This window comes from Pelodiscus sinensis, chromosome 12 (genome assembly GCF_049634645.1).
Source record: "Pelodiscus sinensis isolate JC-2024 chromosome 12, ASM4963464v1, whole genome shotgun sequence".
NCBI classification, from domain to species: domain Eukaryota; kingdom Metazoa; phylum Chordata; order Testudines; family Trionychidae; genus Pelodiscus; species Pelodiscus sinensis.
Window position 1 is genome coordinate 23,444,596 of NC_134722.1, and position 25,900 is coordinate 23,470,495.

At 46.8% G+C, this 25,900-nt stretch overlaps 1 protein-coding gene across 11 annotated transcripts in view; it reads right to left on the minus strand.

Moving 5' to 3' along the window:
- Positions 1–25,900, minus strand: part of DPY19L3 (dpy-19 like C-mannosyltransferase 3) — an 84,755-nt gene that overhangs the window by 47,913 nt on the left and 10,942 nt on the right. The gene's annotated exons all lie outside the window — the stretch shown is intronic.

The window sequence follows — 25,900 nt, forward strand, 5'->3', positions numbered from 1 at the left end:
CTAGATTTGAGAGCCTAATGACTGTTTACTCTACATATGGCAATCTCGACATGAAATAATCCTAATAAGATTCCCAAACTGAATCCTATTAATTTATCTTCCTGTACAAAAGCACATTGCTAAAATAACTGAGTAGCCTTGCTTTTACGGTTGCTATTCTTGTTAATGCAATATTGTATAGCACCCTAAGACTTGTGTCTCCTTTCACAGTCATGCTGATTTTTTCATATCTCAATGTTGGACCAGAATTAATGGTTGCTCCATGCTAACATAAAACTAGACACAAATTCTTTTTTCCCCAATGTTAAATCTTGTTTCAAAAACACATTTTACTGAAGTTAACTAGACAAAAATAAACCCCTATAAGATGAGACAAGCTGAAAAATAAAAATACATTTGAATCATCTTAGTCCACACTGAAACTTTCCAGTTGCATTACAGTATACTAAAACATTTTGTCAGTGGACTACATTGACTTTGTGTCATTTAGTATGAAATATCATTCTAGGCAAAATGAAGAGTTGAACCAGATCGTAGAATGGGATAGCTTCAGTAGTTTTGAATTTACCACTACTAAAAAGTTTTCTGAAAACAGAAGCAAAAGATTATTAAAAAGTATTTAAGTAGAAGTAATTGTTAACACTTGGAATTTATGGGGGGTGGGGAGAAGTAATCACAGAGGGGATCTAATTAACAAAAATACATTCAAACATGATAAATATGTAATCCTGGAACCAGCTGTCTTCAACCAAATGCTATTTATATTTTATGACACAAATTCTAGGGAGTTTTTTACAACTGTTTCATGCTACGGTAACATCTGTTTTACTCATTCATAAGACTTTTCTGGTTCTATAGCAATTTATACTTTCCTTAGTATGCCATGAGAATAAAAATGTATACTGTTATGGGTAAACACTTTGAAAGCATGTTTTACTGCTGTTGTTCAATTTGTGCAATGTTTATGAAAGAATCTACAGCATTTTTAGCAAAAATGTTTTTTAAGTGCTCCAAGATATTCTAAGAAAATATTCATAAAAATAAGTTTACATGTAAAAAGACATTTTGAAGGATTTAGGTTATGGCTACTCTATATCTTAAGTCAACATAAATTACATATTTAGGGGTGTAAATTAGCCATCCCACCCCCCGAGCAACATAATATACGCCAAGTTAGCATTGTCTACACTGGCACTTATATTGGTGGGAGAGCTTTTTCCACCAACACAACTACTGCTATGTAGGAGAGACGTCCTGGAGGCCAAATTTAGGTTGCTAGGAAAGAGACTGAAATCCAGGACCTCTATGGTAGCATTCTCAGAAATGCTTCCAGTTCCACGCGCAGGGCTAGGTAGGCAGGCAGAGCTTCAGAGTCTCAATGCGTGGATGAGACGATGGTGTAGGGAGGAGGGGTTTAGATTTATTAGGAACTGGGGACACTTTTGGGAGAGGGGGAGCCTATTCAGGAAGGATGGGCTCCACCTAAACCAGGGTGGAACCAGACTGGTGGCACTGGACATTAAAAAGGCCATAGAGCAGTTTTTAAACTAGGAAATGGAGGAAAGCCGATTGGTGCGGAGAAGCATGTACATCATATGGAGATTTCTCTTAGAGGAGAATCCATTGATAGAGATTCTCTAGGCTGTAGTCAGAAAGAGAGGAGGGGAGAGGACAAACAAGGGGCCAGAGCAGACAAACAACCACATACAAAGGAATCTAATACATCAGAAAAGGGCAAACAAATAAACAGTGGCAAATTTTTAAAGTGCTTCTACGCAAATGCTAGAAGTTTGACTAATAAGATGGGTGAATTAGAGTACCTTGTATTAAAGGAGGAGATTGACATAAAAGGCATCACAGAAACCTGATGGAACGAGGAAAATCTGTGGGACACAATCATACCGGGATATAAAATATATCAGAAGGATAGAACAGGCCGTGTGGGTGGCGGAGTGGCACTATGTGTGAAAGATAACATAGAATCAAATGAAATAAAAATCTTAAATGAATCAATATGCTCAATAGAATCACTATGGATAGTAATTCCATGCTCCAATAATAAGAATATAGCAGTGGGGATATATTATCGACCACCTGACCAGGACAGTGATAGTGACATTGAAATGCTAAGGGAGATCAGAGAGGCTACCAAAATAAAAAACTCTATAATAATGGGGAATTTCAATTATCCCCATATTGACTGGGTACATGTCACCTCAGGAAGAGAAGCAGAGATAAAATTTCTCAATGGATTAAATGACTGCTTCTTGGAGCAGCTGGTACAGGAACCCACATGGGGAGAGGCAATTCTTGATTTAGTCCTGAGTGGAGCACAGGATCAGGTCCAGGAGGTATCTATTACAGGACTGCTTGGGAATACTGACCATAATATAACAACATTTAACATTCCTGTGGTGGGAAGAACACCTCAGCAGTCTGCCATTTAATTTCAAAAAGGGGAATTACACAAAAATGTGGAGGTTAGTTAAACAGAAATTAAAAGGCACGGTGACGATAGCCAAATCCCTGCAAGCTGCATGGAAACTTTTTAAAGACACCATAATAGAGGCCCAACTTAAATGTATACCCCAAATTAAAAAACATAGTAAGAGACCTAAAAAAGAGTCTCTGTGGCTTAATCACCATGTAAAAGAAGCAGTGAGGAACAAAAAGGCATCTTTCAAGAAATGGAAGTCCAATCCCAGTGAGATCAATAGAAAGGAACATAAACACTGTCAAATTAAGTGTAAAAATGTAATAAAAAAAGCAAAAAAAAGATTTTGAACAGCTAGCCAAAAACTCAAAAAAACAATAGCAAAACGTTTTTAAGTACATTAGAAGCAGAAAGCCTGCTAAAAAACCAGTGGGTCCCCTAGACATTTGAGATACAAAAGGAGCAATCAAGGACGATGAAGCCATTGTGGAGAAGCTAAATGATTTCCTTGCATCAGTCGTCAAGCTAAGAATGTTGGGGAGATTCCCAAACCTGCACTGTCCTCTGTGGGAGATGAATCTGAGGAACTGTCCTTGATTGAAGTGTCATTAGAGGAGATTTTGGAACAAATAGAAAAACTTAATGTTAACAAATTACTAGAGCCAGATGGCATTCACCCAAGGGTTCTAAAAGAACTCAAATGGAAAATTGCAGAACTATTAATTGTGGTTTGTAATCTATCCTTTATATCGGCTTCCGTACTACTGACTGGAAGATAGCTAACGTGACACCAATATTTAAAAAGGGTTCTAGATGTGATCCTGGCAATTACAGACCGGTAAGTCTAATATCGGTATTGGGCAAATTAGTCGAAACAATAGTTAAGAATAAAATTGTTAGGTACGTAGAAGAACATAATTTGTTGGGTAAAAGTCAATATGGTTTCTGTAAAGGGAAATCATCTCTTACTAATCTATTAGAGTTCTTTGAAGGGGTTAACAAACATGTGGACAAGGGGGATCCAGTAGATATAGTATACTTATATTTTCAGAAAGCCTTTGACAAAGTCCCTCATTAAAGGCTTTTGTGTATATTAAATTGTCATGGGATAAGAGGGAAGGTCCTTTCATGGACTGAGAACTGGTTAAAAGACAGGAAACAAAGGGTAGGAATAAATGGTAAATTTTCAGAATGGAGTGGGGTAACTAGTAGTGTCCCCCAAGGGTCAGTCCTAGGACCAATCCTATTCAACTTATTCATAAATGATCTAGAGAAAGGGGCAAGCAGTGAGGTAGTAAAGTTTGCGGATGATACCAAACTGTTTAGGATAGTCAAGACAGAAGCAGACTGTGAAGAACTTCAAAAAGCTCTAACAAAACTAAGTGATTGGGCAACAAAATGGCAAATGAAGTTTAATGTGGGTAAGTGTAAAGTAATGTACGTTGGAAAAAATAACCCCAACTATACATATAGTATGATGGGGGCTAATTTGGCTACGACAAATCAAGAAAGAGATCTTGGAGTTATCATGGATAGTTCTCTGAAATCATAGAATCATAGAACCATAGAGCTGGAAGAGACCTCAGCATCAAATCCAGCTCCCTGCTCTACGCAGGACCAATCCCAACTAAATCAACCCGGCCAGGGCTTTGTCAAGCCAAGACTTAAACACCTCTAGGGATGGAGACTTCACTACTTTCCTAGGTAACCCATTCCAGTGCTTCACTACCCTCCTAGTGAAATAGTTTTTCCTAATATCCAACCTGGACCTCTCCCACCGCAACTTGAGACCATTGCTCCTTGTTCTACCATCTGTCACTACTGAGAACAGCCTCTCTCCATCCTCTTTGGAACCTCCCTTCAGGAAGTTGAAGGCTGCTATCAAATCCCCCCTCACTCTTCACTTCTGCAGACTAAACAGAGCCAACTCCCTCAGCCTCTCCTCATAAGTCATATGCTCCAGCCCCTTAATCATTTTGGTTGCCCTCCGCTGGACCCTCTCCAATGCGTCCACATACTTTTTGTAGTGGGGGCCCCAGAACTGGACACAAGACTCCAGATGTGGCCTCATCAGAGCCGAATAAAGGGGAATAATGACATCTCTGGATCTGCTGGCAATGCTCCTCTTAATACAACCTAATATGCCATTAGCCTTGGTTACAAGGGGACACTGTTGACTCATATCCAGCTTCTCATCCACTGTAACCCCCAGGTCCTTCTCTGCAGAACTACTACTTAACTGGTTGGTCCCCAGCTTGTAACAATGATTGGGATTCTTCCTTCCCAAGTGCACTTGTCCTTGTTGAACTTTATCAGATATCTTGTGGCCCAATCTTCCAATTTGTCTAAGTCACTCTGGACCATATCTCTGCCCTCAAGCATATCTACCTCTCCCCCTAGCTTAGTGTCATCCGCAGACTTGCTGAGGGTGCAATTCATCCCCTCATCCAGGTCATTAATAAAGATATTGAACAAAACCGGTCCTAGAACCGAACCTTGGGGCACTCCGCTAGAAACTGACTGCCATCCTGACATCGAGCCGTTGATCACTACCCGCTGGGCCCGGCCTTCTAGCCATCTTTCTATCCATCTTACTGTCCATTTATCCAATCCACATTCCCTTAACTTGCTGGCAAGAATATTGTGGGAGACCATATCAAAAGCCTTGCTAAAGTCAAGGTATATCACACCCACTGACTTTCCCACATCCACAGAGCCAGTTACCTCATCATAGAAGCTAATCAGATTGGTCAGGCATGCCTTTCCCTTTGTGAATCCATGCTGACTATTCCTAATCACTTTCCTCTCTTCCAAGTGCCTCAAAATGGATTCCTTAAGGATCCCTTCCATGATTTTTCTAGGAACCGAGGTAAGACTGACCGGCCTATAGTTACCTGGATCGTCCTTCTTCCCTTTTTTGAAGATGGGCACTACATTTGCCTTTTTCCGTTCATCCAGGATTTCTCCCAATCTCCATGACTTTTCAAAGATAATGGCCAAAGGCTCCTCAATGACATTTGCCAACTCCCTCAGTACCCTCGGATGCATTAAGTCCGGATCCATGGATTTGTGTACGTTTAGCTTTTCTAAATAGTTCCTAACTTGTTCTTTACCCACCAAGGGCTGTCGATCTTCATCCCATCTTGCGTCACTTAGCGCATTATTCCAGGAGCCCACCTTGTCCGTGAATACAGAGGCAAAGAAAGCATTGAGTACTTCAACTTTCCCCACATCATCTGTCACTAGGTTACCTCCTTCATCCAGTAGGGGCTGCACACCCTCTCTGATCACCTTCTTCTTGTTAACATGCCTGTAGAAACTTTTCTTATTATCCTTCATATCCTTAGACAGTCGCAATTCCATTTGCGCTTTCGCCTTTCTGATAACCCCCCGGCATTCTCGAGCTATACATTTAAACCCCTCCCTGTCATTTGTCCAAGTTTCCACTTTTTGTAAGCTTCCTTTTTGCGCTTAAGTTCACTAAGGATTTCCCCTGTAAGCCAATCTGGTCTCCTACCATGTTTGCCTCTCTTGCTACACGTCGGGATGGTTTCTTTCTGTGCCTTCAATAAGCTTCTTTAAAATACTGCCAGCTGTCCTGGACTCCTTTCCCCTTCATGTTAGCATCCCAGGGGATTCTGCCCATCAGGTCTCTCAGGGAGTCAAAATCTGCTTTTTTGAAGTCCAAGGTGTATATTTTACTACTCTCTTTTCTTCCTTTGGTCAGGATCCTGAAATCTACCATCTCATGATCACTGCTTCCCAGGTTGTCACCCACCTCTGCTTCCCCTGTTAGTTCCTCCCTGTTTGTGAGCAGAAGGTCAAGCTGTGTACACAGTGTGCTGCGGCAGTCAAAAAGGCAAATAGAATGTTAGGAATTATTAAAAAAGGGACAGAAAATAAGACAGAATATCTTACTGACTCTGTATAAAACTATGGTACGCCCACATCTTGAGTACTATATACAGATGTGGTCTCCTCACCTCAAAAAGATATTTTGGCCTTGGAAAGGGTTCAGAAAAGAGCAACTAAAATGATCAGGGGTTTGGAACAAGTCCCATATGAAGAAAGGCTAAAGCGACTGGGACTTTTCAGTTTGGAAAAGCGGAGACTGAGGGGGGGATATGATAGAGGTATATAAAATCATGAGTGGTGTGGAGAGGGTTCATAAAGAAAAGTTATTCATTAGTTCCCATAATATAAGGACTAGAGGACAGCAAATGAAGTTAATGGGTAGCAGGTTTAAAACTAATAAGTGAAAGTTATTCTTCACACAGCACATAGTCAACCTGTGGAACTCTTTGCCAAAGGAGGCTGTGAAGGCTAGAACTATAACAGAGTTTAAAGAGAATCTAGATAAATTCATGGAGGTTAGGTTCATAAAAGGCTATTAGCCGGGGGGAGGGGTAGGAATGGTGTCCTTGGCATCAGAGGCTGGAGATGGATGGCACGAGACAAATTGCTTGATCATTGTCTTCAGTCCACCTCACTCTGGGGCACTTGGCGCTAGCCACTTTCAGCAGATAGGCTACTGGGCTAGATGGACCTTTGGTCTGATCCAGTACAGCCATTCTTATGTTCTTATGTTCCAAGATCTCTCTCTTGAGTAGTTATAGCCAAATTAGTCCCCATCATTTTGTATGTGTAGTTGGGATTATTTTTTCCAATGTGCACTACTTTGCACTTACCATTAAAATTCATTTGCTATTTTGTTGCGTAATCACCTACTTTTGTGACATTCTTTTGAAGCTCTTCACAGTCTGCTTTGTTCTTAACTATCTCGAGCAGTTTAGTATCATCTACAAATTTTGCCATTTCATTGTTTATTATTTTCTCCAGATGGGGTGTATGGGGTGTTCAGGGAGGGGTAGCACCTCTGATGTACGGGCATGTCGTGTCCTTTTAGGGCAGCTCGTCCACCTTTGGTCCCCACTTGTCACTCAACTCTCACCTGTGGCTCCTAGTAGCTGTAGCATGTGCAGCGGCCACACCCCGGGCAACAGCTTCGACAGGCTGGCTAAACCAGGTTGAGAGTAGCCGTCGGGTCATCGACCTTCGGTGAGATAGGGACTTGTCTATCCCGAGCATGTGAAGACAGACTCCGGCGGATCGAGCGGATGAGACCTACTAGAATAGGACCAACGGTCATGAAGGTGGTTTCTGCAAGCGATGTGGTACGCTAAGAGCACGGCAAGACATGAAAGATGCCCTGGTCAACCACTGCGCCCAGCCCATCTCCAACCGTCTCGACATTAGTCCTGCCATTGGAGTAAGATGGAATCTGGGAAGAGAGAGTGAGGCTGACTATGCGCACCTCTCCCTCACTTTAATCCAATTCACGCGCAAGTCTTGACATCTCGACATATCCTAAGTCCTGTGGCGACGGGCGAGCGACGAAGCAGCAGGTGTGGATACACTGGGAGCTGTAGCTGCGGACCTGCACACAGGCGGCTCAGGTCTAATGGTCGTCTTCTTGCTGGTGGAAGCAACAGCTGGATTCGGCGTCTACCTGAGTGACTGAGCAGCCCTCTTTAGGATTGCACTGCTCACCTCCGTAGTAAGAGGAAGGGGCTAGAAAAGGTGCCCTAAACATTGTTTGCTTCATAGAACCCTGGCCAGCTTACCGTGGCTGGAGGGGATCCCATCTCATGCGGTCGAACAATAAAATTTCGAACAAAATGCAAGGTGACACCACTCACTATTGGCACATGGAACGTACGCACGCTTCAGGACAACCCTTCAGCAGACCGACCAGAAAGAAGAACAGCCCTGGTCGCCAGAGAGCTCACAAGATTTAACATCGATATTGCGGCACTGTGTGAAACTCGTCTAGCAAATGAAGGTCAGCTCATGGAAACAGGAGGTGGTTACACATTCTTCTGGCGTGGACGCAGCAGTGACGAACGTCGTGAATCTGGAGTTGGCTTTGCGGTTAAGAATCATCTTGTCCGCAAACTTGCCAGTCTTCCCAAGGGCGTGAATGACCGACTCATGACACTGCATCTTCCACTACCGAGAGGAAAGCAAGCCACACTGATCAGCGCTTACGCGCCCACAATGACGAATCCGGATGAAGTAAAGGACAAGTTTTATGAAGATCTCGATGCCCTACTTTCATCCGTGAAGCGCACTGACAGGCTGATTCTACTTGGCGATTTCAACGCGAGAGTAGGATCTGATCACACTGCCTGGGATGGCGTCATTGGAAAAAATGGAATCGGTAAATGTAACAGCAATGGCCTACTATTACTGAAGACATGTGCGGCTCATGATTTGATCATCACCAATACCATCTTCCGCCTGCCCACTCGCAAAAAGACGTCCTGGATGCACCCACGCTCTACGCACTGGCATCTCATTGATTATGTCATTGTGCGGAGGAAAGACAGACAGGATGTAAGGGTGACCAAGGCCATGCCGAGTGCTGACTGTTGGACTGACCACAGACTTATCATCTCCAAATTAAGCTTTCGCATCAAGACAAAGAGACGTCCGCAGGGAAACAAAGCTGTGATGAAAAAGATCAATGTCAGTAGACTGAGGAACCCCAACACAGCAACTTTACTAGCAGAAGATCTTGGCAACCAACTTTTAGAGCTGCAATTAGAGGAAAATGCTGAGAAGGACTGGGAACGCTTCCGGGATATTGTGCACTCTTCTGCACTAAAGGTTCTTGGACCCTCACACAGGAAACAGCAGGACTGGTTTGATGAAAACGATGAAGAGATCAAGGCCATACTTGCTGAAAAGCATCGCCTTCACCGTGCTCACCAGAATGACCCATCGTCAACAGCTAAGAAAAATGCCTTCAACAACATTCGCAGGATCGTACAGAACAAGCTTCGTAAGATGCAGGACTCCTGGTTGAGTGCCAAAGCAGATGAAATCCAGAAGTTTTCTGATAGAAACGATGCCAAACGGTTCTACGAAGCCCTTAGATCCTTGTATGGACCTCAGCCCTCAGGGAGTTCCCCTCTACTGGACTCAGATGGTGCAACTCTCATTACTGAGAAGGCTCTGATTTTACAGCGTTGGGCTGAGCACTTCCAATCCGTACTGAACCGCCCATCCTCCATCAATAATGAGGCGATTGATAGAATGCCCCAGGCGGATATCAACCACAGCCTGGATGTCTCACCATCAGAGACTGAAACCTTACAGGCCATCAGCCAGCTGTCCAGTGGCAAGGCCCCAGGATCTGATGCGATTCCAGCGGAAGTCTATAAGGGTGGTGGTGCAGTGCTTGTCAACAAACTCACTCAGCTGTTCCAGTCCTTCTGGAATCAAGGATCTATTCCTCAGGAACTGAAAGACGCGTCTATCGTACACCTCTACAAGAGGAAAGGAAATCGACAAGTTTGCGATAATCATAGAGGAATATCACTGCTTTCCATCGCAGGTAAGATCCTTGCACGAGTGTTGCTGAATCGTCTGATTAACCACCTGGAACAGGGCTTATTACCCGAGACACAGTGCGGCTTCCGCAAAGAGCGTGGCACGGTGGATATGATCTTCGCAGCCCGACAGCTTCAAGAGAAGTGTCAAGAGCAGAATCGTGAACTGTACACCACCTTCGTGGATCTCACCAAGGCTTTTGACACTATCAGTCGCGAAGGTCTGTGGCGCATCATGTCGAAGTTTGGGTGCCCTGACAGATTCATCTTGATGGTATGTCAGTTCCACGACGGCATGACGGCTCGTGTTTTGGATGATGGAGAAGCTTCAGAGGCCTTTCCCGTCACAAACGGCGTCAAGCAAGGGTGTGTGCTGGCACCGACCCTGTTCAGCATAATGTTTTCAGCCATGCTGTCAGACGCCTTTCAGAACAGTTCCTTGGGAATCAGACTGAGATACAGGACCGATGGGAAACTGTTTAACCTGCGAAGACTCCAGGCTGTCACCAAGATAAAGGAGACTGTGTTACGAGATCTCCTTTTTGCTGATGACTGCGCCCTGAATGCTGGATCAGAGCAGGAAATGCAAGCCAGCATGGACAAATTTGCAGCAGCATGCGACAACTTCGGCCTTCTCATCAACACAAAGAAAACCGAAGTGATGCACCAGCCAGCTCCAAAAGCTCAGCATCAAGTGCCCACCATCACAGTGAGGGGACAAAAGCTGCAAGCAGTGGACCAATTTACATATCTTGGCAGCACCCTCTCCCGCTCAGTGACAATTGACATCGAGGTCAACTGCAGAGTCGCCAAGGCAAGCTCTGCATTTGGCAGACTGTTGACCAAAGTGTGGGACCGCCGTGGAATAAGCCTTGCTACAAAGCTTAAAGTCTATTGAGCAGTAGTGTTAACTACCCTGATGTACGCCAGTGAGACTTGGACTGTATACAGGAGGCACGCTAGGCAACTGAACCACTTCCACACGATTTGCCTCCGCAGACTTCTGAGGATCCGGTGGCAGGATAAGGTGCCAGACACAGAAGTCCTTTCTAGAGCAGGTCTGCCGTCAGTTTACACCCTGCTGATGAAAGCTCAGACACGCTGGGCAGGCCATGTTGCAAGGATGCCAGATCATCCCATCCCTAAACAGCTCTTCTATGGTGAGCTGTTTCAAGGGAAGCGATCGCACGGGGGACAAAAGAAGCGATACAAAGATACGCTTAAAGCCTCTCTCAAGTCCCTGGATATTGACACCACCTCCTGGGAGACCCTGGCACAAGACCGATCAACATGGCACACGCTGATCTACCAAGGCTGTCAAACATCTGAAGCCAGAAGGACAACCATAGCACAAGAGAAGCGAGCACTCCGTAAAGCCAGAGTTGCAAAAGCTGCAACAGTGGTGCCCACACGTCTGCCTGACCTGTGGTAGAACATTCCGTGCCCGTATCGGCCTTATCGGCCATTTGCGGACACACCATGAACAGTCCATAACCCGTTAGATGTCAAGGTCCTCTTCGAATACGATGGACGAACAACAACATTTTCTCCAGATCATTTATAAATAGGTTAAATAGGATTGGTGCCGGTATAAACCCTTCACCATTCTGAACACTGACCATTTATTCCTACCCTGTGTTTCCTGTCTTTTAAGAGTTATCAATACATGAAAGGACCTTCCCTGTTATCCCATGACAATATACGTTACTTAAGAGTTTTAGGTGAGGGACCTTGTTAAAGGCTTTCTGGAAATCTAAGTATTGTATATCCACTGGATCCCCCTTCTACACGTTTGTTGACCCTCGCAAAGAACTCTAGCAGATTAGTAAGGCATGATTTCCCTTTACAGAATCCATGTTGACTTTTCCCCAACAAATTATGTTCATATATGTGTCTGACAATTCTATTCTTAACTATAGTTTCAACTAATTTGCCCGGTACTTATGTTAGACTTACCAGTCTGTAATTGCCAAGATCAGCTCCAGAGCCCTTTTTAAATACTGGTGTCATGTTAGCTATCTTCCAGTCATTAGGTACAGAAGCTGATTTAAAGGATAGGTTACAAACCACAGTTAATAGTTCTGCAATTTCACATTTAAGTTCTTTCAGAACATTGGGTGAATGCCATCTGGTCCCGGTGACTTGTTATTGTTAAGTTTATAAATTTGTTCCAAAACATCCTCTAATGACATCCTAATCTAGGACAATTCCTCAGATTTGTCACCTAAAAAGAATGCTCAGATTTGGGAATCTCCCTAACATCCTCAGCCATGAAGATGAAAGCAAAGAATTCATTTAGTTTTCTGCAATCACCTTATCGTCTTTGAGTGCTCCTTTAGCATCTTGATCATCTAGGGGCCCCACTGATTGTTTAGCAGGTTTCCTGTTTCTGATGTACTTAAAAATATTTTGCTATTACTTTTTGAGTTTTTGGCTAGCTGTTCTTCAAACTCCTTTTTGGCTTTCCTAATTTTATTTTTACACTTTATTTGACAGAGTATAATGATCCTTTCATCCAGGCATATGATCCTTTCATTAAGGCATAGCTTCAAAATACTAGGTTTTTATTTCACCTAAGTTGGGTTTTTGCAATATTCTTTCCCGAGCACTACCCCTGGAAACTCACTTAATACTTTAATGTCACAAAGGTCCATACTTGTCTGGCACATTTTCAGTGCAGTCTTTTAAACTCAAATCTTTCATCTATTGCAGTATTAAGTGATGAAAACCACACATAAAAGGGCTTACAGTTAATGTCCTGCTTTTCTATCAAACAATCAGAGTCCTTAGATTCTAGAACAAGTTTTCTCAACCCTCTTAATCAACTCAAATCTAATTTAGAAAAATGGCTAAAATTAATTGAAACTTTCTATGTAAAGCAGCAGAAGTATGGACCTAATTACACTGACTGCCTTCATCCAGAATTCTTCAATCTGATTTAACAAGGCCAAAATATAGTTTGTGTAGCTGAAAATACATAGTCTCAAGCTTTAAATTTTAATGCAGATCATTCAGATTGATAAAATGCTATACAAGTGGAAACTCAATATAGACAGCTGCTGTCAGTGTTTCAGACTGTGAATCATACCATTAGCAAAAATATTTAATATATGTACATGGTCTTTCGGCTGGTTAACCTCCTGTCCATGTATCAGAATGGTGTGGCTTCTGCTCAAATGTTGATTAGACTTACGATATAGGATATGAGTGCCAAACAACACACATAGCTGGACAAAGACTGGAAATGATACTTCTTCAGTGTTTTCCTCAGTATTGATCAAGCTTTCTCCCTCAACCCCCAATAGATTATACCTGTTCTCTTGGGTTAGGTTTATTAATAAACTGAATACAGGCAGTCCCCGACTTACGCGGATCCGACTTACGTCGGATCCGCACTTACGAACGGAGCTTTCTCGCCCCGGAAGTCGGGGCGAGAAAGCCCCGTTCGTAAGCTGCTCTGGTGCCCCTGGTCTGCTGGAGACCGTCTCCAGCAGACCAGGGGCACCGGGCGGGTTCCCGCGCTTCTGAGGCTTTGCCAGAGCAAAGCCTCGGAAGCGCGGGAACCGCTGCTGCTGCCACTTGGGTGCCGGTGCCTGTGGTCTGCTGGGGACCGTCCCCAGCAGACCACAGGCACCGGGACCCAAGCGGCAGCAGCGGGCGGGTTCCTGCGCTTCTGAGGCTTTGCCAGAGCAAAGCCTCAGAAGCGCGGGAACCCCCGCTGCTGCCGCATGAGACCCGGTGCCTGTGGTCTGCTGGGGACGGTCCCCAGCAGACCACAGGCACCCGGACTGAAGCCGCAGCCGCGGGGGGGTCCCGCGCCTCTGAGGCTTTGCCAGAGCAAAGCCTCAGAGGCGTGGGGAACCGCCGCTGCTGCCGCTTCAGTCAAAGCGGCAGCAGCGGCGGTTCCCCGCGCCTCTGAGGCTTTGCTCTGGCAAAGCCTCAGAGGCGCGGGACCCCCCCGCGGCTGCGGCTTCAGTCCGGGTGCCTGTGGTCTGCTGGGGACCGTCCCCAGCAGACCACAGGCACCCAGACTGGAGCGGCAGCAGCGGCGGTTCCCCGCGCCTCTGAGGCTTTGCTCTGGCAAAGCCTCAGAGGCGCGGGACCCTCCCGCGGCTGCGGCTTCAGTCAGGGTGCCTGTGGTCTGCTGGGGACGGTCCCCAGCAGACCACAGGCACCCTGACTGAAGCCGCAGCCGCGGGGGGTCCCGCGCCTCAGAGGCTTTGCCAGAGCAAAGCCTCAGAGGCGCGGCACCCCGCTGCCACTGCGGCTCTGCTCCCCGTGTCCCTGGTCTGCTGGGGGGGGGGCGCAGCTAGTGTGCTCCCCCCCCCCCCCCCCCAGCAGACCAGGCTTTTGTTTTGGACTCTGGGGCAGAGCAGCTGGGGCGCTGCCGATTGGTCCTGCAGTGCCCATGGGCACTACTGGACCAACCCGGCAGCACCCCAGCTGCTCTGCCCCAGGTCCTGATTCAGCCGCTGCTGGTCAGTTTCAGCAGCGGCTGAATCAGGCTGAATCAGGACGTCTGGGGCAGAGCAGATGGGGTGCTGCTGGGTTGGTCCAGTAGCACCCCAGCTGCTCTGCCCCAGGCGTCCCCAAGTCAGCTTCTGCTGAAACTGACCAGCGCTGACTACAGGAAGCCCCAGGCAGAGTTGCTCTGCCCCGGGCTTCCTGGAATCAGCTGCTGATCAGTTTCAGCAGCAGCTGACTTGGGGACACCTGGGGTTCTTAAGTTGATTCTGTATGTAAGTCAGAACTGGCGGTCAGTTTCAGCAGTGTCTGAATCTGGACGCCAGTTCCGACTTACATACAGATTCAACTTAAGAACAAACCTACAGTCCCTATCTTGTACGTAACCCGGGGACTGCCTGTACTAGCTTCCTGCTTCTTTGTTTATCTGCACTTGAGATTTAGCATGTGAAATGAGAAGACAAACACCTGATTAGCCAGAACAGTGGAGAATATCAGGACTCAAATAAAGCCTACAGGAAAGATTTTGTGCCTGGTTATCATTTTAGTTCTATCCACACTCGTGGAAATTCATTGACAAACTGAGTAACACTAGATTAAAACGGATATGAAAAGAGAAGCAAGTCTTAACACTTTTCTAATTTTCTGACATTCAAACTAGACCTCATCATATATATAGTAGCCCAATGTCTGTGACTCTGTAATGCTTGGTGTTGCCTCTGGGCAGCGCTGTTGTGTCTGTAACATCCTTCGCCTCCTGCTGTGGTGCTTGGCTGACTTCTGCGCCACTCAGCCGGGCCACTGCGCGGGAGCAAGCAGCGCAAACGGCCGTTTGTACCGCTTGCTCCCACGCGGCAGCCTGGCTGAGTGGTGCAGAAGTCAGCCGTGTGCCATGGCGGGAGGCGGAGGGGGGCGGGGTGGTGATGTACACGGCCAGGGGGAAGGGCCTGGATGAGCGCGCATCCCCGACAAAGAGCGGAGAGAGAGTGAGAGGCAGGAGGAGGAGGAGAAGAGAAAGAGAGAGTGAGAGGCAGGAGGGGGAGGAGAAGAGAAAGAGAGAGACGGAGAGAGAGGCAGAAGGTGAAGGAGAGCTGAGGGGGGGGGGAAGAGGCAGTAGGAGGAGGCGAGAGAGACCAGAGGCTCAGGAGAGAAGAGTGAGATAGAAAGGGAATAGGACGTGGAGGAGAGACCCAAAAATCCCGTCTTATGATGGGCTAATTGGCTAGTTTCCTAAGAAAAATGTAGACTTGTGAGTACATCTGCTGTTGCAGAAATGACATATGGGACGACACACTGGACCTTTGTTTTGTGTGAGTATCCTTAGAACTTGGCCAGGGAACTGACACAAGAAAGTCAGGCTGGATTCTAATCTCATCTTTCAGCAGCATAAATTGCAAATAATGCCAATGAAGTCAAAGGAGTGAGGTGGTGGAAGAGAGAGGAGACTCAAGCCTAGTGTTTTCTTCAATGTCACCTAGCCAGAGTACCTGTCTGTAGGCTCCTATGACCATCTAAATTATAGCATATACCCGTCCTTGGACATTTGCTTCCTCCCCCCCACTATTTTTGTGACAAGAGATACCAGACTGGCTTTCCCTTATTCTAGTTATCTATTTAAATTAGATTAAAGAGACCAGTGTATGCGTGTGTTTAATTCATCAACATGGGTCTCATTCCTACCTCAGCAGGTGCTAATACGAGCTTCTTGAAGGAAGGCCATCTGCAAACAAGTACTGTGTGACATGGATGTTATACTGTAAAGTTGTTCTCATTATTGTAGGATATTGAAAATTGGGTTTCAAGATTGGCATTCCACAGTGTAACTGATACCACATTTCTATAACAAGGCCATCACTAGTAGTAGGTTCATAAATGTCAAATTCAATTATCTTTACTTTTGTGGTACAGTTCATAGCTGTATAAAATATGTGCTTCTCACTTTCAGTTCCTGAAGCTGAACAAAGTTGGTGGATTTTCTGCACAATTCTCTAACTAAACAACTGAAATGTCCACAAATCAATGCTCCATATTGGATCACTTACTCTAAACAAAAATTTCATTCTCTATACTCAAATGGTATATCTGCAAAAATAAATGACCTAGATTCTCTGGTCCATCTAATTCAAAACCAAAGTAGGGCCAAAGGTGTTCACTACAGCATTCTTGTGTGTATGTGTGTGTAAATATTTCTAGCATAAGATGATAGAGAAGTAGGAGTGACCGAGTATCCACCATGTCCCTTTATTTACTGTTAGAGCCCTGACAAATCCTGCATCAGAAATGTACATCAAATATGTTCCTGACAGCTTTAGCTTGGCTTGGGCCAAGCAGTTAAGAATCAGGAGTCCATTACTGAGTCCCTGACAGTATCACCTCACCACTGCCTCAGAGCAGAAATCTGTTACAGCACAATGGAGAACCAAAATCTAATAAATAAAAAGCTATTCTTTAGACAGAGCATAGTTTTAATACACATACAAATGCTAATAAATAAATAAATACAATAATAAAATAAAATAAGAATAATATTCCTGTTATCAGTGAAAGAACAGACTAAATGCTTAAAAAAATTACAAAAAACACCCAAACCAGGTCCTTCATATTGTCCAACAAAGTCTCCTATTATATACAGGCAGTCCCCGGGTTACGTACAAGATAGGGACTGTAGGTTTGTTCTTAAGTTGAATTTGTATGTAAGTCGGAACTGGTACATATTGTAGGGGAAACTCTAGCCAAACATTTTTTTTAGTTTTGGATAGCATGGGGAAAGGTTAACTCCCCTCTAATGTTTGTTTTGCTGTCTGTTCCCCTGTTCAGAAGATTTCACATCTATTTCTGTCCCTGTGACAAACTCAGGACTAAAGGAGTAACTCATCAAATACCAAACAGCTCTGCACCATGCTTTGAGCTAATAGCTTTATTTCCACACACCACCCAGGGTTCTAGGAGGAGGGTCCTTTTTTGCTAACACAATGAGGCCAGCACTTTGTTTGTTTTGGTGGAGTCTTTGTTTGCCCAGGGAGCCCAGCATGTATAGGGGGAGGAGGGGCGGAGAGGCTGCTTTTGTCTGCTGTTTGGCAGCCTGTTGCTCAGCGGAGGGGGCAGCCTGTTGCTGGCAGGGGGGAGGGGGGAGGCGTGCAGGATGCGAGGCCGCGGGGGGGGGGGGGGGCAGCGGGCGTGGGGAGGCACTTTTCCTCTGCCCGGCAGCTCTGCGGGATCCCTGTCCCTGTGGCCAGCTGCTGCAGGCAGAGGCCAATTGGAGCCGGCCGAAGAGGAGGAGGAGGTGGATTCTAGGACCCAGGTGAGCGAGCCCCGGGGACGCTGCTGCGCTCCGGGAGCCCGGCATGTATAGAGGGGAGGAGGGGCAGAGAGGCTGCTTTTGTCTGTTCCGCAGCCTGTTGCTCAGGGGAGGGGCAGCCTGTTGCTGGCAGGGGGGTGGGGGGGCAGCGGGCGTGGGGAGGCACTTTTCCTCTGCCCGGCAGCTCTGTGGGACCCCAGTCGGAGCCGGCCTGAGGAGGAGGAGGATCCTAGGACCCAGGTGAGCGAGCCCCGGGAATGCTGCTGCGCATGTGCGGGAGTTGCCTCACCCCGTTCGTATCTAGGGATCCGACGTAAGTCGGATCCACGTAAGTCGGGGACTGCCTGTAGTGATCACACTTCTAAATTCTATTTAATTTTTTTGGAAACTAATTTGAAAACAAAAACTAGTAATTAATGCTCTAGCCAAAAATTGCAATTTATTTATTCAAGTAGTTTAGCCTATTATAATACTATTTCCAATATTTTACTCTTCCTAAAAGTTCACTGAAACTTTATTTAGAGAGGGTCCGCAGAGGGCCCAGAGAACAGCAACAAAAATGATTAAAGGTCTAGAAACATGACCTGTGATGGAAGACTAAAAGAACTGGGTGGCTACGTCTAGACTGGCATGATTTTCCGGAAATGCTTTTAATGGAAAAGTTTTCCGTTAAAAGCATTTTCGGAACAGAGCATCTAGATTGGCACGGATGCTTTTCCACAAAAGCACTTTTTGCAGAAAAGCGTCCGTGGCCAATCTAGATGTGCTTTTGCGCAAAAAAGCTCCGATCGCCATTTTCGCGGATGGGGCTTTTTTGCGGAAAACAAATCTCAGCTGTCTACACTGGCCCTTTTGCGCAAAACGGGAGCAGTATAGTATTTCCGCAAAAAGCACTGATTTATTACAGTAAGAAGTCAGTGCTTTTGCGGAAATTCAAGCGGCCAGTGTAGACAGCTAGCAAGTTTTTCCGGAAAAGTGGCTGATTTTCCAGAAAAACTGGCCTGTCTAGATACAGCCGGTTTGTTTAGTTTGGAAAAGAGAAGACTGAGAGGGGATATGGCCACAGTCCTTGGCCACAGACAATAGGACAAGAAGCAATGGACTTAAATTGCAGCAAGGGAGGTTTAGGTTGGACATTAGGAAAAACTTCCTGTCAGGGTGATAAAAAATTGGAATAATTGGCCTAGGAAGACTGTGGCATCTCCATCACTGGAGATATTAAAGAGCCGGCTGGATAGATATCTATCGGGGTTGATAAAATGGTTCTTGATTCTACAATGAGGGCAGGGGACTGGACTTGATGACTTCTCAAATTCCCTTCCAGTTCTATATTCTATGATTGAACTACAAACCATTGCAACATAACGCCCAGGTTTATGGCCACATTTAGTCAGCATCTGTTCCTGATCACTCTGTGATTCGGAGGAGACTCATATCTCCCATTGCAACCTGGATGAAGGAGAAAGGGGAAGCTATTAGCACTCTCCCTGAGAGGTTGCATGTGCCAGATGCACATTAGTTTCCCTTGTGGGCTACAAAAGTAGCATTCTCCCTGGGAAGCCACATATGCCGGACAACATTCCCTCCCACAGTCTGGGAAAGTAGCACTCTTCCCAGGAGACCGTGTGTGCTAGACCCAGCATACACTGGACACAGAGGGAAGCTGCCCTGCCTTTTCCTCTCCTTCCTGCCTGCAAGCTCCTGCAGGCTGGAAAAGTAGAACTGACCGGGAAAGCCACATATGCCAGACTCAGCATTTGCCAGACACAGAGGGAAGCAGCCCTGCCCTGTCTCCTCCCTCCCACCTACAGGTTCCTGCCCTGGCTGGACCCCTATCATGCTTGCCTGACTCCAAACTGCGTGAGTCCAGATGCTCCCCTCAGAACTTTGTGTACCTGCTCTAAAGTGCCTGCTTTAAAGCAAAAATTTGGTCTTGCACAGAACACATCTCTGTTGTCTTTACAGAGACCTTTGGCATAGGCTAACAAATATGGGTTAGGCTTAACACAATGTATCTCCTGTAATGTGTGCCCTTGTATCTTTTAATTGCAGCTCTAACTGCAGTCAGCTCACTGCATACCCCCCTCTTCCAGCATCAGTCTACCTGGCTCAGATTTGCAGGCGAAAACGCACAAGGGAGAACATGTTCAGGGAGCAAATGGACTGCATGAACATCCTCGTGGAGGAGATGCAGGCAAAGCACCGGGAGCAGATCACTGAATGCCCGGAAAGGAGAGCCAGCAGGAAGCTGCAAGTGAGGGAGCAGGAGATCATCTTTGCCTCCCTGACAACTGTGATGTCTGGAGATGGCCTCCTCCTAGAACACCATCTACCCTGATGAAAACACCTGTTCCTCTTCCCCCAGCTCCGTTGCTTCCACCCCCCAGGTTTCTATGGGTCTGCCAGGGCCCCAGGACACAGGGGAGGGAGGAACTCAAGGGCAGCCTTACCCTCCAGGACCTCAGGAAGCAAAAGGCTGTCTCTCATGTGTTTCTGAACCCTATCCCCACGTTGGGCTCCCTCTTTTCATTTCCCTGCCATTTTCCCCAAATAAAATCTCATGTTCTTTGAACAACAGCCTCTTTATTACTTGTACTGCAGAAGGGGAGTGGGGATTAATGGCAAACACAGAGAATGCAGGGGTAACTTGTTGAGAGCAAAGTGGAAGAGTCTTAAAACTGGCCATTCATAAAACTGTTCTTCAAGACCTCTCTGATTTGTGCTGTCTCATGCTCTGCTCTCCTTTTCACCCTACTGTCCAGCTGCAAAAACTCTCTGGCTATTTGCTCTGCCTCAGCACCTTACTCTGCCAAATAACTTTCCATCTTGCTTTTGCAAAGATTATGGAACACACAACAGGCTGACACCAAAAAGGGAATGTTGCGTTTGCTGAGGTCCAACAGGGTCAGGAGACGTCTAAACCTATCCTTTAAATGTCAAAAAGTACATTCAACTACCATTCAATCACCACTTGCTCAGCCTGTAGTTGAACTGCTTCTTGCTGGGTTCCAGGCTTCATGAGCCACGGCAGCAAGGGATAGGCTGGGTTGCCAAGGATCACAATAGGCATTTCAACCTCTCTGATTCTGATTTTTCTGTCTGGGAAAAAAGTTTTACTGCGCATCCTTCTGAAGAGTCAGGAGTTTCTAAATATGTGTGTGTCATGCACCTTTCCTGACCATCCCATGTTGATGTCGGTGAAACAGCCCTTGTGATCTATCAGTGTTTGCAGCACCCTGAAGAAGTATCCCTTGCAGTTTATCAACTCCTTGGCAAGGTGGTCGGGGGCCAATATGGAGATTTGTGTTCCGTCTATCACGCCACCGCAGTTAGAGAAACCCATTGTAGCAAAGCCATCCCGTATGGTATCCACGTACCTTTTGTTTTTTCTCTTCTTTTTCTATGATAAATTCTGGGTTCCTGTTATTTCCACTCCAGCTTGCAGTTCAACTGAGGAAGTGGGTTTTGCCCAGAGAGCTTATGATACTATATATATTTCTGTTAATCTCTAAGGTGCCCCAGGAGTACTTGTTGTTTTTAAAGTTACAGACTAACTCAGTTACCCCTCCAAGACAGAAAATATAGATCATTTCCATTTGTTTTCAACATAAGCTTTAAGATCTAAGGGTATGTCTACACTACAGCACTAATTCGAACTAACTTAGTTCGAATTAGTTAATTAGAACTAAGCTAATTCGAATTAGTGCATCTAGACTTAAAAACTAGTTCGAATTAGCGTTTTGCTAATTCGAACTAGCGCGTACACACCGATTGCTGGAGCGCATTTAAGGGCAGCTGAAACCGGTTCCGGCAGGGCATCAGGTCAGTAGTTGCTTTGTGTGGCTGCTGTCTGAGGCTATCTGAGGCTCGTGCTTAAAGGGACCCCCCTGGACAGCCAGCTCTCAGCTTTTCCGCTTGCTCGCCTACCTTGCCGAGGGACAGCAAAGCGTTTTTCTCTGCGCCTGCCTGTGTCAGTGGTTCCTTTTGGGACGCCGCCGCAGTTGGCAACATGGAGCCAGAGCTCGCCTTGGGCTTTCTGGTGCAGTTTTTGGACTTGCTGCTGCAAGCCTGCCAGCAACGGCTGGAGGCTGCCTGGCAGCACCTGGTGCACATCAACCCCTTATCTCTCCACCTGGCCTCCCTGGGGGCCGTGGAGGAGCTGCATCAGCACCCCGACGCCAGCGTGCCCCGATGCATCTGGCGTCTGGACACCAGCAGCAACTGGTGGGACCGCATCGTCCTGGAGCGCTGGGGAGACAGACAGTGGACCCAGAACTTCAGGATGAAGAGGGACGCCTTCCTGGAGCTGCAGGCCGGGACCTTCTTCCCCGACTGCCACGTCAGGGTCGGGGACGTGGACATGCCCATCTGCCAGGTGGGGGATGCAGCCTACCCCCTACAGCCCTGGCTGATGAAGACGTACACAGGGCACCACAACCCCTCCCGCCAGGCCTTTAATGCCAGGCTGACCAGGGCCCGCATCGTGACCAAGGGGGCCTTCGGCCGACTGAAAGCCGGATTTAAGTGCCTCCTCACCCGCCTCGACCTCGCCGAGCACAATATCTCTCCCGTGGTGGCAGCATGTTGCGTGCTGCACAATTTGTGTGAGCGAAAGGGGGAGGCTTTCCTGCCAGCCTGGATGGCTGAGGCTGAGCGCATGGCTGGCCACTACACTCAGCTCCGCACCGCCGCCAACCGGGAAGCCCTGCGGGAGAGCTTCCAGGTGGAGGAGGAGGTCTGAACTCTCCCTGCATGCCCCACTGGGGCCTTCTTCCACCCTCCCCCCCTTCCCCTTTCCCCTCCTTAACCCCCTTCCTAATGTCAAATAAAGACACCTGTTTTGACAACCAAAATCTCATTTTATTTTACATAACTGGGGTGGGGGGAGGGAGGATTAGGGGTGGGAGAGGGGAGGGGAAACCTGGGAGAAGGGAGCTGGAAAGGGGTGGAAGGTGAGGAAGGGAAGGGAAAGCTCAGGCTTAGGGGTCCTGCTGGCTGTCCGGTCTCGCAGCACTGCGGGTGCGGGGGAGCGGGTGCGGAGGGTGGGGCAGGAGGGACAGGGGGTGCGGAGGAAGCGGGAGGGGGAGCAGTAGTGGGAGGAGGAGCGAGAGCTGGGACGGCCGCTGGGGCCGGTGCAGGAGGAGGCAGGAACCTGTCCACCAAGGTCTGAAGGTGGCCTCTGAGGGCACGGCCCTGCTCCTCCAACGCCTCCCTTCCGATAATCCAGCTGTGCTCCAGGCGTCCCTGATTCAGCCGCTGCTGGTCAGTTGGTCCGGTAGCGCCGACCCTTGGTGCGGCGAGACCAACCCGGCAGCAGCGCAGCTGCTCTGCCTCAGGCGTCCCCAAGTCAGTTGCTGCTGAAACTGATCAGCAGCTGATTCCAGGAAGCCCGAGGTAGAGCTGCTCTGCCCCAGGCTTCCTGGACTCAGCCGCTGGTCAGTTTCAGCAGCGGCTGACTCGGGGACACGTGGGGTGCTGCCGGGTTGGTCCAGTAGCACCGCTCTGCCCCTGGCTTCCTGGAATCAGCCCCTGATCAGTTTCAACAGCAGCTGAATTGGGACGCCTGGGACAGAGCAGCTGGGGCGCTGCCGGGTTGGTCCCACAGCGCTGAGGAGCGGCGCTACTGGACCAACCTGGCAGCACCCCAGCTGCTCTGTCCCAGGTGTACCCAAGTCAGCTGCTGCTGAAACTGACCAGCGGCTGATTCCAGGAAGCCAGGGACCTACCCAGCAGCACTTCAGCTGCTCTGCCCCCGGCTTCCCCGATTCAGCCGCTGGTCAGTTTTAGCAGTGGCTGAATCGGGGAAGCTGGGGGCAGAGCAGCCCCAATGGTCCGGCTGCCTGGAGCACTTCCGGGTTCCTGATGGTACCATCAGTAGTGCCGGACCATCAGATGCCGGATCATCGCAGTTTTACTGTAGTACCGTTTACACAGTTAGGGTACATCTAGATTGCTTTCCTCTTCTGAAAGAGGAAATGCAAATGAAGCGCTGATTAGTATATTCTCATGCTTCATTTGCATATCCTCTTCTGACCCTTTTTGCGGAAAAGGTTTTTTGCCAAAAAATGCAGTCTAGACGCAGCTTTTTCACAAAAAAAACCCCTTTTTTGAAAGAACCCGTATTCCTCAAAAAATGAGGCTTATAGGTTCTTTCGAAAAAGGTGTGTGTGTGTGTGTGTGTGTGTGTGTGTGTGTGTGTGTGTGTGTGTGTGTGTGTGTATGAAAAAGCCACATCTAGACTGTGATGTTTGGTGAAAAACCTCTTCCGCAAAAAGGATCGGAAGAGGATATGCAAATGAAGCGTGAGAATATGCTAATCAGCATTTCATTTGCATTTCCTCTTTCAGAAGAGGAACGCAGTCTAGATATACCCCTAGGGGTCCCAGCCCTGGTGCAGGGCAAAGCAACAAACAAATAGCCACAGAGGCCCAGGCCCTAGTTCAGGGTGGGGTGGCAAACAAACAGTTATAGTAAAATAGAGGAACAGTCAGGTCTCCTACTTCTGGCAGAGATCCAGCCAGCACAGGAGATGGGCCTGGAGTGGCAGAGAGGGAAGACTGCCACACAGGGATTGGGTGGTAGGAGGGACACAGGTATACCCACTCCACTGTGTCCCAGCCAAGGGTCCTAACAGCAGCAGAACAGTCTGCTGCTGAGTCAAAGGGAATACACACCGCAATATGCTGACTAATGTTCTAGAATGGCCCGACTAATGTCGGCTATCCCTGGACTTCTTCCGTTTTCCCCATGTATACCAGGGCCTCCGGCAGGTACACTGGGGTGTTGGGGCTTGACAGCCCTGGCACGGGTTGACCCTCCTCCCAGTCACTGTCCAACAGAGGTCCCAGTGGGCCAGGCCAGTCCTCAGCCTCCTGAAAGCTCAGTAGTCCAGACTAGTCCTCAGCCTCCTAGCTTGGGAGCACATGGCAGGCACCTGGTTCCTCTGGTGGCTGAGCCCTGACTGAGCTCCTGGGCTAGGTTTTTATAGTCCTAGCCATGCCTCCTTACTTTCGGTCAGGTGAATGGGCGGGCCAGACTCTGCCCAAGAGGGCTCCCGGAGAGGCTCTTCCCACTCCAGGTCAGTGGGCGACCACTCCGCCTCACTACAGTACTCTTCTTATTACATAACACTCGTGACAAGTAAGTTACATGTCGCAATACACATTTATAAGATGTAGTGATGACGAAAAAATATTCATCGTCTAGTTTAGGGGGAGAGTCTGTTTTATCATTAAAACTCAGATGTATGCATGAGGGTCTGTATTAACTGAAAAGATAACCAATTCCTGACATGGAGTGTGTGTATTTGTGTATAAACTTAAATATATAGTACCTTGCAAGAGAGTACATGACCGCAGTTTTGAATCATCCCAAAGTTCTCCTTAAATTGGCAAATAAAGCACAAGTAGCAGAGCCTAACCCTTTTTTTCTTAAATTATGTTAAATAATTTCAAGCCAATTTGATAGAAATAGCCTCTAAATTTGCATGATCAAACAGGTATAAGCTTGTAACAAGTATATTTTTGCAAATGCTTGTCTGCCTATTCAAGTCCAAGTTTTATATTTATGTTTACAAAGTTAAAGTTGATCTGAAGCCCACTGAAAAGTATGACACTTAACATCTACTAAATGGGAAAGAAACAATTTTCTCAGGCTATATCTAGACTGCTGCTCTTTTCCAGGATAACTTTTCTGGGATAACAGAGGTATGCCACATCCAAGGATAAAAAAATTTCAGAAAAGCAGAAGTGTTCTTTCTCCATGCCTGTAAACCTCATTTTACGAGGAAGAAGGGAAGACTCGAAAGAGGAGATTTTTCCGAAATTTGGTGCCATGTAGACATGCCACATTTTGGAAAAGCTTCTTTTGAAAGAAAAGTGGAAAAAGTTATGCAAATTGCACTTTGCAATTTGCGTATCTTTTTCCAACTTTTCACTGTAGTGTAGACGTAGCCTCAGAAACAATGAAAAGAGAGCATGCACACAGCTTGCACCCCAATAAAAAGCATGTATCACTCAAAAATATAAAGTTTATTTTACAATGTATACCACTTCTAATTCCATTAGATATAAGAAAAAATTAAATAGTGTGCATTTATCTATTTTTGAGCAATATTATTGTGATGATAAACATGTTTGTCACTACTGCCATCCTGTGTAAGTTTTAACACTTTCACAAACTATTTTTCAGAGGTGAATATAAAACATTTTATCTTTTCGGTCATGTATGTGGATTTATAGACACATTTAATCTAAAAAAGCACAGATTGTCAAAAGTGAGCCTCATGTTTATCAACAGTATACATTAAGC